This window comes from Pristiophorus japonicus, chromosome 3 (assembly GCF_044704955.1).
Source record: "Pristiophorus japonicus isolate sPriJap1 chromosome 3, sPriJap1.hap1, whole genome shotgun sequence".
Taxonomy (NCBI): Eukaryota; Metazoa; Chordata; class Chondrichthyes; family Pristiophoridae; genus Pristiophorus; species Pristiophorus japonicus.
In genome coordinates, this window is record NC_091979.1 from 226166722 (window position 1) to 226176134 (window position 9413).

At 42.7% G+C, this 9413-nt stretch overlaps 1 pseudogene; it reads left to right on the forward strand.

The window, feature by feature from the left end:
• Positions 1-597: 597 nt before the first annotated feature.
• Positions 598-830, forward strand: LOC139260583 (U2 spliceosomal RNA; annotated as a pseudogene).
• The last annotated feature ends 8583 nt before the right edge of the window (positions 831-9413 follow it).

Here is a 9413-nt window from a genome sequence, read left to right on the forward strand (position 1 = left end):
CCTTGATGGTGGACTCTGAGTCATCTGCGGATGTGCAGCTGCAGGTATGTGTGACCTGCCCTGTACGTTACGATTCGAAAACAACATCACTTTGTTCACTGTACTTGTAGCAGCACTTGTTTGCTGAAAGATTTGCTTCGTATTGTCACTGGTGGCAATGAACGCCTGGGCTATCACTATGGCCTTACTCAAGGTTGGGGTCTCTACAGTCAAAAGTTTGCGAAGTATGGTTTCGTGGCCAATTCCAAGTATGAAAAAGTCTCTGAGCATGTGCTCCAAATGTCCTTTAAATTCGCAATGTCCTGCAAGACATCTTAGCTCGGCAACATAACTCGCCACTTCCTGACGTTCAGACCTTTGTATGTGTAGAACTGATACCTCGCCATCAGAACGCCTTCCTTCGGGTTCAAATGCTCTTGGACCGTCGTATGATTTCTCCATGGGTTTCGCTGGAGTGAGCAGATTCTTCATGAGGCTATACGTTGGTGCCCCACAGACGGTGAGGAGGATCGCCCTTCATTTGGCAGCGCTCTCTTCCCCATCTAGCTTGTTGGCCACAAAGTATTGGTCGAGTCGCTCCACAAAAGTTTCCCAATCATATCATCTCGGCCTTTTGGCTAAGATCATGCGTAACTGACCTGACAGGGGAGTAACCATGACCCCAACGTGGTTCTCCCTGGATCAGGAAGGTGGTTCTCCTATATTTTTTGGAAATAGGAGGTGGGTGGGGTGGATTGACCCATCCACCTCCACGGAGGTGTGTGGGGGGCCTGACCCATCCACCTCCATGGCACGAACCTGGTATTGCAGTACTTCCAGGAATGGTGCTTGGGCTCTAGGCCTTTTGGCTAAGAGCATTAGCGCAGGGTGATCCTTGATGTGTGCAAGGTGACCTCTGGCGTTTGTGATCTGACAAAGAATTGGAAAGATTGGCTACGAAAAATTTTTTAAAAATTAAAAAAAAAAAGTTTCCCAATCATATCCCTCCAAGAATTTCTCCAGGATGCCCACTGTTCTCTGCATCTTTGGGTTCGTTATCTGTATCTCGTCACCAGTTGTTGTCTATGGAGAAAGAGTCAGACTGAACACTGTGAGCTCAAAGTAAAGTGTGAACTTAGTCTTTTATTGCAGGTCTCCAGAGTGCCTCTCCAACCTGTGAAGCCTCCTTAAATACCTGTGCTCCCAAGGGATTATGGGATCCGTTGGGACTCCAAGGGATGAGCCCTCTGGTGGCTGTACAGAGCAAATACAAGTCCACATATATAATAACTACCACCACCTTCAGTATGATCTCACCAGCAAACACATCTTCCCCTCCTCTCCCCTTTCAGCATTCCGAAGGTTAGCGTTCCCCCACGACACCCTGGTCCACTCAAACATCCCCAACAGCCGCTCCATTTCCCACAGCACCTTCCTGTGCAAGTGTAGAAGATGCAACACCTGTCCTTTTCCCTCCTCCCTTCCCATCATCTAGGGCCCCAATACTCCTTCCAGGTGAAACAGCGATTTACTTGTACTTCTTTCCATTTAGTTTATTGTGTTCGCTGCTCATGATGCTGTCTCTCTACATTGGGGAGATTGGGTGATTGCTTTGCAGAACACCTCCATTCAGTCTGCAAGCATGACCCTGAGCTTCCGATTGCCTGTCATTTTAACTCTCCCTGCCACTCCCATTCTGACCTCTCTGTCCTTGACCTCATACACTGTTCTAGTGAAGCTCAACGTAAGCTCGAGGAACAGCACCTCATCTTTACAGCCTTCCGACTCAACATCGAGTTCAACAATTTTAGATCATAACCACTGCCCGCATTTTTTCGGAAATCAGCTGCTGGTAATGATTCTGCTGTTGCCATTTACAGCTCCTCTAGACATATCTTTTGTTTCTTTAATTGTCCCATTACCTTCTGCTTTTGCCTTACACCATCATCCCTTTTGTCATTTCATCACTCCTGCCTTGCACCTTATCACAGACTTTCTCTCTTTTGTTCTTTCCTCATGATCCCTTTTCTCTGCCACTGTACTTGCTTAAAATCCGTTACATCTCCAACTTTTTAGAGTTTTGATGAAAGGTCATCGACCAGAAACGTTAACTTTGTTTCTCCCTCCACAGATGTTGCCTGTTGATTATTTCCAGCATTTTCTCATTTTATTTCAGATTCCACCGTCCGCAGTATATTGCTTTTGGGCCAGTTAATCTTTTTTGATGGTGATTATTGAGGGAGAACTGTTAGCCAAGACATTAGGAAAACTCCCCTGCTGTTCCCCACATAGTGCTATGGGATCTTTTACATCCTTGGGGCATTGTTTTAACATCTATCTCGTCTAAATGATACTCCTCCACCTCCAACAGCACTTCCTCAGTATTGCAGTAAATTATCAGCATAGATTATGTGCTCAAGTCCTGTTTGCTACTAACGTGTTTGCTAAAGGCGGTCAAAGGCTTCCTGCGAGCGGATGTCTCCGACCTGCAAAATATCTACGCACTTACCTATTGGTCCCGGAGGTTCAGACATTTGCGCTCTTGGGGGGCGTCTCCGGGTATACGCAAGCATCCCTGGGATCATGTGGGCCGGCCCAACTAATGAAAGAAGGGGCATCCCATTCGTACTTATGGTGATTCCATGTGTACGGAATCACCATTAGTATGAATGGGAATACCACCAAAAATGCACGTACACTTAAAATACATTTTAAAAAACCATCACATATTTAAAATTAACCAAAATGGCATTTAATCAAATATTTAAAACAAAAATTTAATGTTTGAAAAATAAATTTACATATTTTAAAGGGTCTAACAATAAACTTACTTTATTTTACAGGTATTTAAATATATAAATTATCGAAAATAATATATTTGTCTGTCCTTTAAAAGTATTACTCTGATAAAAGCAGGCCTTACACTTGCTTTTAACAGGCATAAGAATTTCACGGGCATTCGCTTGGCAGAAGTTGGTAAATAGCCCAACACTCCGCCCGCAGAGGACCTTTTCCCGGGAATGCATGCGATCTGTCAAGAGGATTCTTGACAGATCCCAAGTGCCGGGTTTTAGCGCATGCACTTTGCATACCTAAACCCGGAACTTGTGCGGCCCCTACAGGTGTGTGCGCAGCTCGTACACAAATTAAAGCCCATTGTATATCATGGCAAAAACAGGTGGAAATTTTAATACGCCTTCAAAATCATAACTACCCCTTTTGAAAAACCCAGCCTTGACCCTTTGTAAACTACCACCCTCTCTCCAAAGTCCTTGAATATGATGCTGTCTCCCAAATCTGTATCCACCTTTCCTGCAATTCTATGGCCGCGATTTCTCCACACGTGGTGGGATCAATATGACCGGGGTTGGTGACGTGAGGAAATCTCACTCCAGAATCGAGCCCGCTTTGGTCATCTCCCGGGTGCTGATGCCCTGTGTCCTGTGCAGCCTCAGGTGATTGCGGAGAAGGTTTGTGTTGCTGTTGGTAATGCTGGTGTGTTTACTAATGTTGGTGTTGGGGCTGATCGTGGTGGAATTCTAAGACCAAGGTGAGATTTTTTTTAAGGGCACTGATGCTGCTGGAATAGATGGCAGATGAGGTTGAGTTGACCGAAGCGCTTTGTCACTGGTGAGAGAGGTTCCTCCAAGGAGGTGACAGTGAATAGAGAGTTCACTGCAAACACTTCCAAGCTGCATACAGCTCAAAAGTCTCTTCCAAATCTTGAAGGTATCAGCTTCTGACATTGGAAAGTGAACAGCTGTGAAATGGTAGCTTTTATACCACTTCTGCAGCTGTCAATTAGCCAAAGCAATGATGAGTCATTGAGAACCCAACTCCACTTACCTGGCATGTAACTCGAGGCATGGCAAACCCGTCAAAAGTTTAGTAAAATTGTAATTGCCTATGCAAATTGGCTGCCGCGTTTCCTACATTACAACAGTGACTACACTCCAAAAGTACTTCATTGGCTGTAAAACTCTTTGAGACGTCCAGTGGTCATGAAAGGCGCTCGATAAATCCAAGTGTTTCTTTCTTTTAACCACCTTAACTACTATTTAAGTACCTCTTAATTATGTAAATTATGTCCCGCCGCTTGCTGTCCGGTTTGCGATCCAAACGTAGATATGACAGTTCAGAAACTCACACAGAGACTGATTTAGAGCGGGATCCCAACCCGCTGTCAATCAGGGCTGTCTTTACAGTGCGCCCGCCACCAAACCCGCACTCGCACGGCTGGGAATCCCTCCAATCAGCTATCTGTCCCTTCCGCAGCATTGAATTGGCCCTAATCAAAGTTACAAATGACAGTAAATGCAACTGTCACCTTGGTGCATTGTCCTTCTTCACTTCTCTGCAGCATTGGACACAGTCAACTGCACCATCCTATCCAGTGCCTCTCCTCCATTGTCTAGCTCAGTGGAACTACCCTCGCCTTTTCCCCTCTTACTTACCAACCATAGCCAGACCATCTCCAACAATGACTTGTCTTCCCGCCCCTGCAGTATTATCTCAGGAGTGCCCAAGGATCTAACCTTGGCCCCCTCTTCCTTATCTACATGTTGCCCCTTGGTGGCATCTCTGAAGAGGTCAGGTTCCACATGTATAAGTATAGAATAGTGGCAGTGAGTTTGAAATCTGTAATTTATTTAGAAGATTCAAGTGAAATCAGTAGGACTTGTGAGACATAGATAAAAGGGTATTAAGTTGATTGTGATGTTATGCTGTAATGTTTGAGGCACTCTTGTAGTATGACTTTTTCAGAATCAAATTTCCAGTTAATTAGCTGCTCTATGTATTCTAAGAAAATATGAGCTTTTTTAATATTAATTTTCACTTCTAATTTAAAGTGCATGAAGAAGATGAAAGTGCAGCATCGGATGTGTTTAGCTAATCATTTAAATTTGAATGAACGTAAAGTTCAAATACCTTCCTTCATATCCTTTTAAAATGTCAAGTTTGCTTTCGTTTAACCAATCCATATATGGTGTTATTATTCAACTGTAATACAAGTTTCTCCAATGAATGCTACCAGATAACTTTTGGTGCTTAAAGGTATGCATGTATTTATCAGTGAAACTCTTCAGCATTGGAAACACAGCAAACACACTCAAAAGTCTTGTCCTTTTCCATTAAAATGTTAATCATTTGCAAATTCTTTAAATAATTACGGGCCTTTGTCTGATAATTATTTTTCACCGGATAAAATATTTACACTTTGTATATAAAAGTGAAACATGCATTGTAATCTGTTGCCTAAAACAAAAAAAGAGAGGAAATTGGCTTAGCAAAGCAATATATATCATCCAATAGGGTTCAAATAAAGATGCCTGTTGACGTATGTAGGTAAGGCTGGGCAGGAAGAACAGACTAGTAAAACCATGAGAATAGCATGTTCCTGCAGAAATCAGTGAACTCTTAGGGATGAGACATTATTGTGTTGTAGAAATGACTGGACTGGCTTATTTCTCTCTTTATAAGAACATAAGAACATAAGAAATAGGAGCAGGAGTAGGCCATATGGCCCCTCGAGCCTGCTCCGCCATTTAACACGTTCATGGCTGATCTGATCATGGACTCAGGTCCACTTCCCTGCCTGCTCCCCATAACCCCTTATTCCCTTATCGGTTAAGAAACTGTCTATCTCTGTCTCAAATTTATTCAATGTCCCAGCTTCCACAGCTCTCTGAGGCAGTGAATTTCACAGATTCACAACCCTCTGAGAAATGAAATTCTTCCTCTTGTCAGTTTTATATGGACGGCCCCTTATTCTAAGATTATGCCCCCTAGTTCTAGTCTCCCCTATCAGTGGAAACATCCTCTCTGCATCCACCTTGTCAAGCCCCCTCATAATTTTATACGTTTTGATAAGATCTCCTCTCATTCTTCTGAATTCCAATGAGTAGAGGCCCAACCTGCTCTAGACAGATCCTCTGCATCCCCGGGAGAAGGACATCCGCGCGGGAGAGATTAGGCTATTTGCCCAACCCATGCCCAGCGAACGTCCTTCAAACTTTTATGCCTGATAAAAACAGGCTCATTGCTTATTTTTATCAGTGTAACACTTTTAAAACATAGAAAAATTAAATTTAAACACTAATTTTTATATTAAAAACCCTGTCCATTAATGTAAGTTTATTTTTAATCCTATTAAAACACATTAAAAAAAATTCCAAAAAATATTTATTTTTTCTAAAACATTTAATTATTTTTAATTTCAATTAATTTTAAACATATGAGGTGTTTTATTTATTTATTATGCTGTGTTTTGGTGTTTTAGAAAGCTATTCTCATTGAGGGTAATGGGAACTCGTATAAACGGAGTTCCCATTTTTATCAATGAGAATACTGCATAGTGATTGGTGGTCCAGGCCCACGTGACTGTAGCAGGTACGTACCTGAAAGACATCTTCTCGTGCACTGCGGAGTGAATCTAGGCCTCCAACCGGGATCCTACATTCCTACGGGTCCACCAGGTACTTTCGTAGACTTTTTTCGGGTTGGAGGCTTTCGAATGAAGGTAGCCTTTGACTGCAATTTTCCCCCCAATAGCAACAGGTTTCTGATAACGCATTATAGTTCAGCAATGAAAATCAGCTGCACAGAAATATTGCACTCCTCCCTTTTTATCTGGTTCTTTATTAACCATACAGTGTTCATTTTATGATACAGCCACAATTCCTAAGAGCATGCATCACTCACATAGGTTTTAATGCAAGCAATCATTTAATTATTGTTCTTTAATCAATTGAATTTAAAGTTGTCTCAGAGCACACAGGGAATAAGATGATTAATAAAGCATGTGATATACAAATAGAAGTATTGTGAATGATTGTACAAAAAAATGCGCACAATTTTCACCATGATATTGTGGAGTGAATTGTGAAGCATAAATATATACTGGATTAATAACTGATAAATGATGCTCCTCTCGGAGCCTTTCGCAAAGGATTTGCGTAACATCTAATTGAATCGTGGGCTGAATTATCTTGTAATGAGCTTCTGACTACTGGGCCCACCCACACACCTGGTCATGGCGCATAAAAGTAACATTTCTAATTTCGCACACAGCTGCAAACCCAGTTGTGAACACACAGAAGAGAAGTAGATTGTTTTTGTTTATTTTTTAAATAAGATCTCCAGTGTAGCTTTTATAACCATATTCTATTCCTTATGTTCCATTAGCAGGTCAACATGTAATAAGATGAGAGTTCTTTCCAAAAATATACAATAGGATTTGAATACATATTTCTAAAAAGAAATATCAATCCTGTTAAAGATGTTTAACTTTGACCTTTATTATCTGCAATTCTTTCATGTCAGTACCTAGTTACTAATGTGGAGTAACTATTTGTACTAAGTCCCCCTTGTGCGCATGCGTCTCCTGATGCATGCGCAGAAGCAAGAGTTAGGACAAATATCACCGACTCCGCACCACCCCTCCACTAACCCTTTTCTGCGCATTCGTCCGATCCATCCAGAAGCAGCCCCAAGGCCCGAGCAGCCGAACACATCTACCAAGCCTCTGAGCCACCCGCAGCGCTGAGCTCCAAGCCTCCGACCGGGCCCCGAACCACCCGCAGCACCACAAGCCCCAAGCGGGCCTTGGGCTCTGAGCCACCTGGGGGAGAGAGAGCCTGGGGGCAGGGGAGGGGTAAGGTCATTGCGCCTGGGTGAGGGTCTTCAGCTGGGGGAGGGATGCACTTACACTGGAGCAAGGGACTTTGGCTGGAACTTGGGCTGAGGGAAGCAGTACACGTGCTGGGGTAAGGGACTTTAGCTGGCGGAGGCAGCACTTGCGCTAGTGTAAGGGACTTTGGCTGAGGGGAAGGATGCACGTGCTGGGGTAAGGGACTTTGGCTGGAACTTGGTGGCTTTTGGGGAGATCTATCCTCTGTGGCTTCTGAAGTCAAAATGGATCGAATTACAAATTGGAAAATCAGTCAGAACTTGGGCTGGGCAGTTCCAGTTACACATTCAAGAGGAACTTCAGGGTGTGGCTTATCCTCATAGGGGACCAATTGGCAATAGATCATGTGATAATGGAGAGCCAATCAGAGAAACGAGTGCCTTTCAGTTAGTAGAAATAAACACTAATGTCCCTACTTCTAAATCAGCTCTAGTTGTATAGAATGCACTTATTCCACTTCTCAGATTGGGGAGACGACTGATGCTTACCCTCCTGAAAAGCTTTGGGGGACAGGGGGGAACTCCTACAATTTCTGCCATGCTGTTTTCTATCCTCACTCTTAACAGTATTTTAACCTTCAATAGTTTCATTAAAAAAAAATATTTTGTCCACTATGAACCTAAAGAATAAAATTATCTACTTTTTTACTGTCAATTTGTTTCTATTTTTTAATTTTCATCCTGGATCATTCTTCTAGCATCTCTCTTTCTATTGCTCTCTTTCTCTCCTCTTTCTTCATTTGACCATCTATTAATTCTATATTAATTGGCTACGTCTTTATGAAATAAAGTCTATTTGCCCCTTCTTCAAAATCTATTCCTCAGTACATTCAGTTTTTGTTTAGTACTCTCTTTTCCAGTATTAGTTGCACATTTCCCTCCAATGTGGACCTTTGTGGCTTTTGTACCATCACTGCTGAAGCCTGGTAGATTTGTTTTATTACCCTGTGTTTTAATACCAGAGTGTCTGTGTCACAATATCAAAGAAAATAACATTATAATTACAGGCAGTTAAATGTTTCCTTGCTTCCAAATTTTCTACAGATTCAACCTCACTGTTAAATATTGGATCTTGAACTCCCATTTCTCCTTTAGACATGCTGCCTCAAAGAGTAGCTTTGCATGAGCTCCAGTAAGTTAGATAGTTCCCCACTGTCATCCTCTTTAATGCATACTTCTACTATCCCAGATGCATATCATGTCCGATCAAATAATTCAGCTTCCATTTTCTTCTGTCTTGCTTATAGCAATTCATATTATCACTTGATAATTAAGTTACAATCCTCCCCTTGTAATGTGTATAATAAAGGATGCGTCTATTTGTACTAACTGAAATGCAGCCATTTCGCTGATTGGCTCTCCAGACCTATTGCTGATTGGTCCCCTTGGAGGATAAGTCACACCTTGAAGTTCCTCTGGAATGTGTAACTGCTACCACCCAGCCTAAGTTCTGAGTGAATTTCCAATTTGTAATTCGATTCATTTTGACTTCAGAAGCCACGGAGGATAGATCTCCCCAAAAACCACCAAGTTCCAGCCGAAGTCCATTACCCCAGCACAAGTACTGTCGCCCACAGCCGAAGTCCATTACCCCAGCACAAGTACTGTCGCCCACAGCCGAAGTCCATTACCCCAGCACAAGTACTGTCGCCCACAGCCGAAGTCCATTACCCCAGCACAAGTACTGTCGCCCACAGCCGAAGTCCATTACCCCAGCACAAGTACTGTCGCCCACAGCCGAAGTC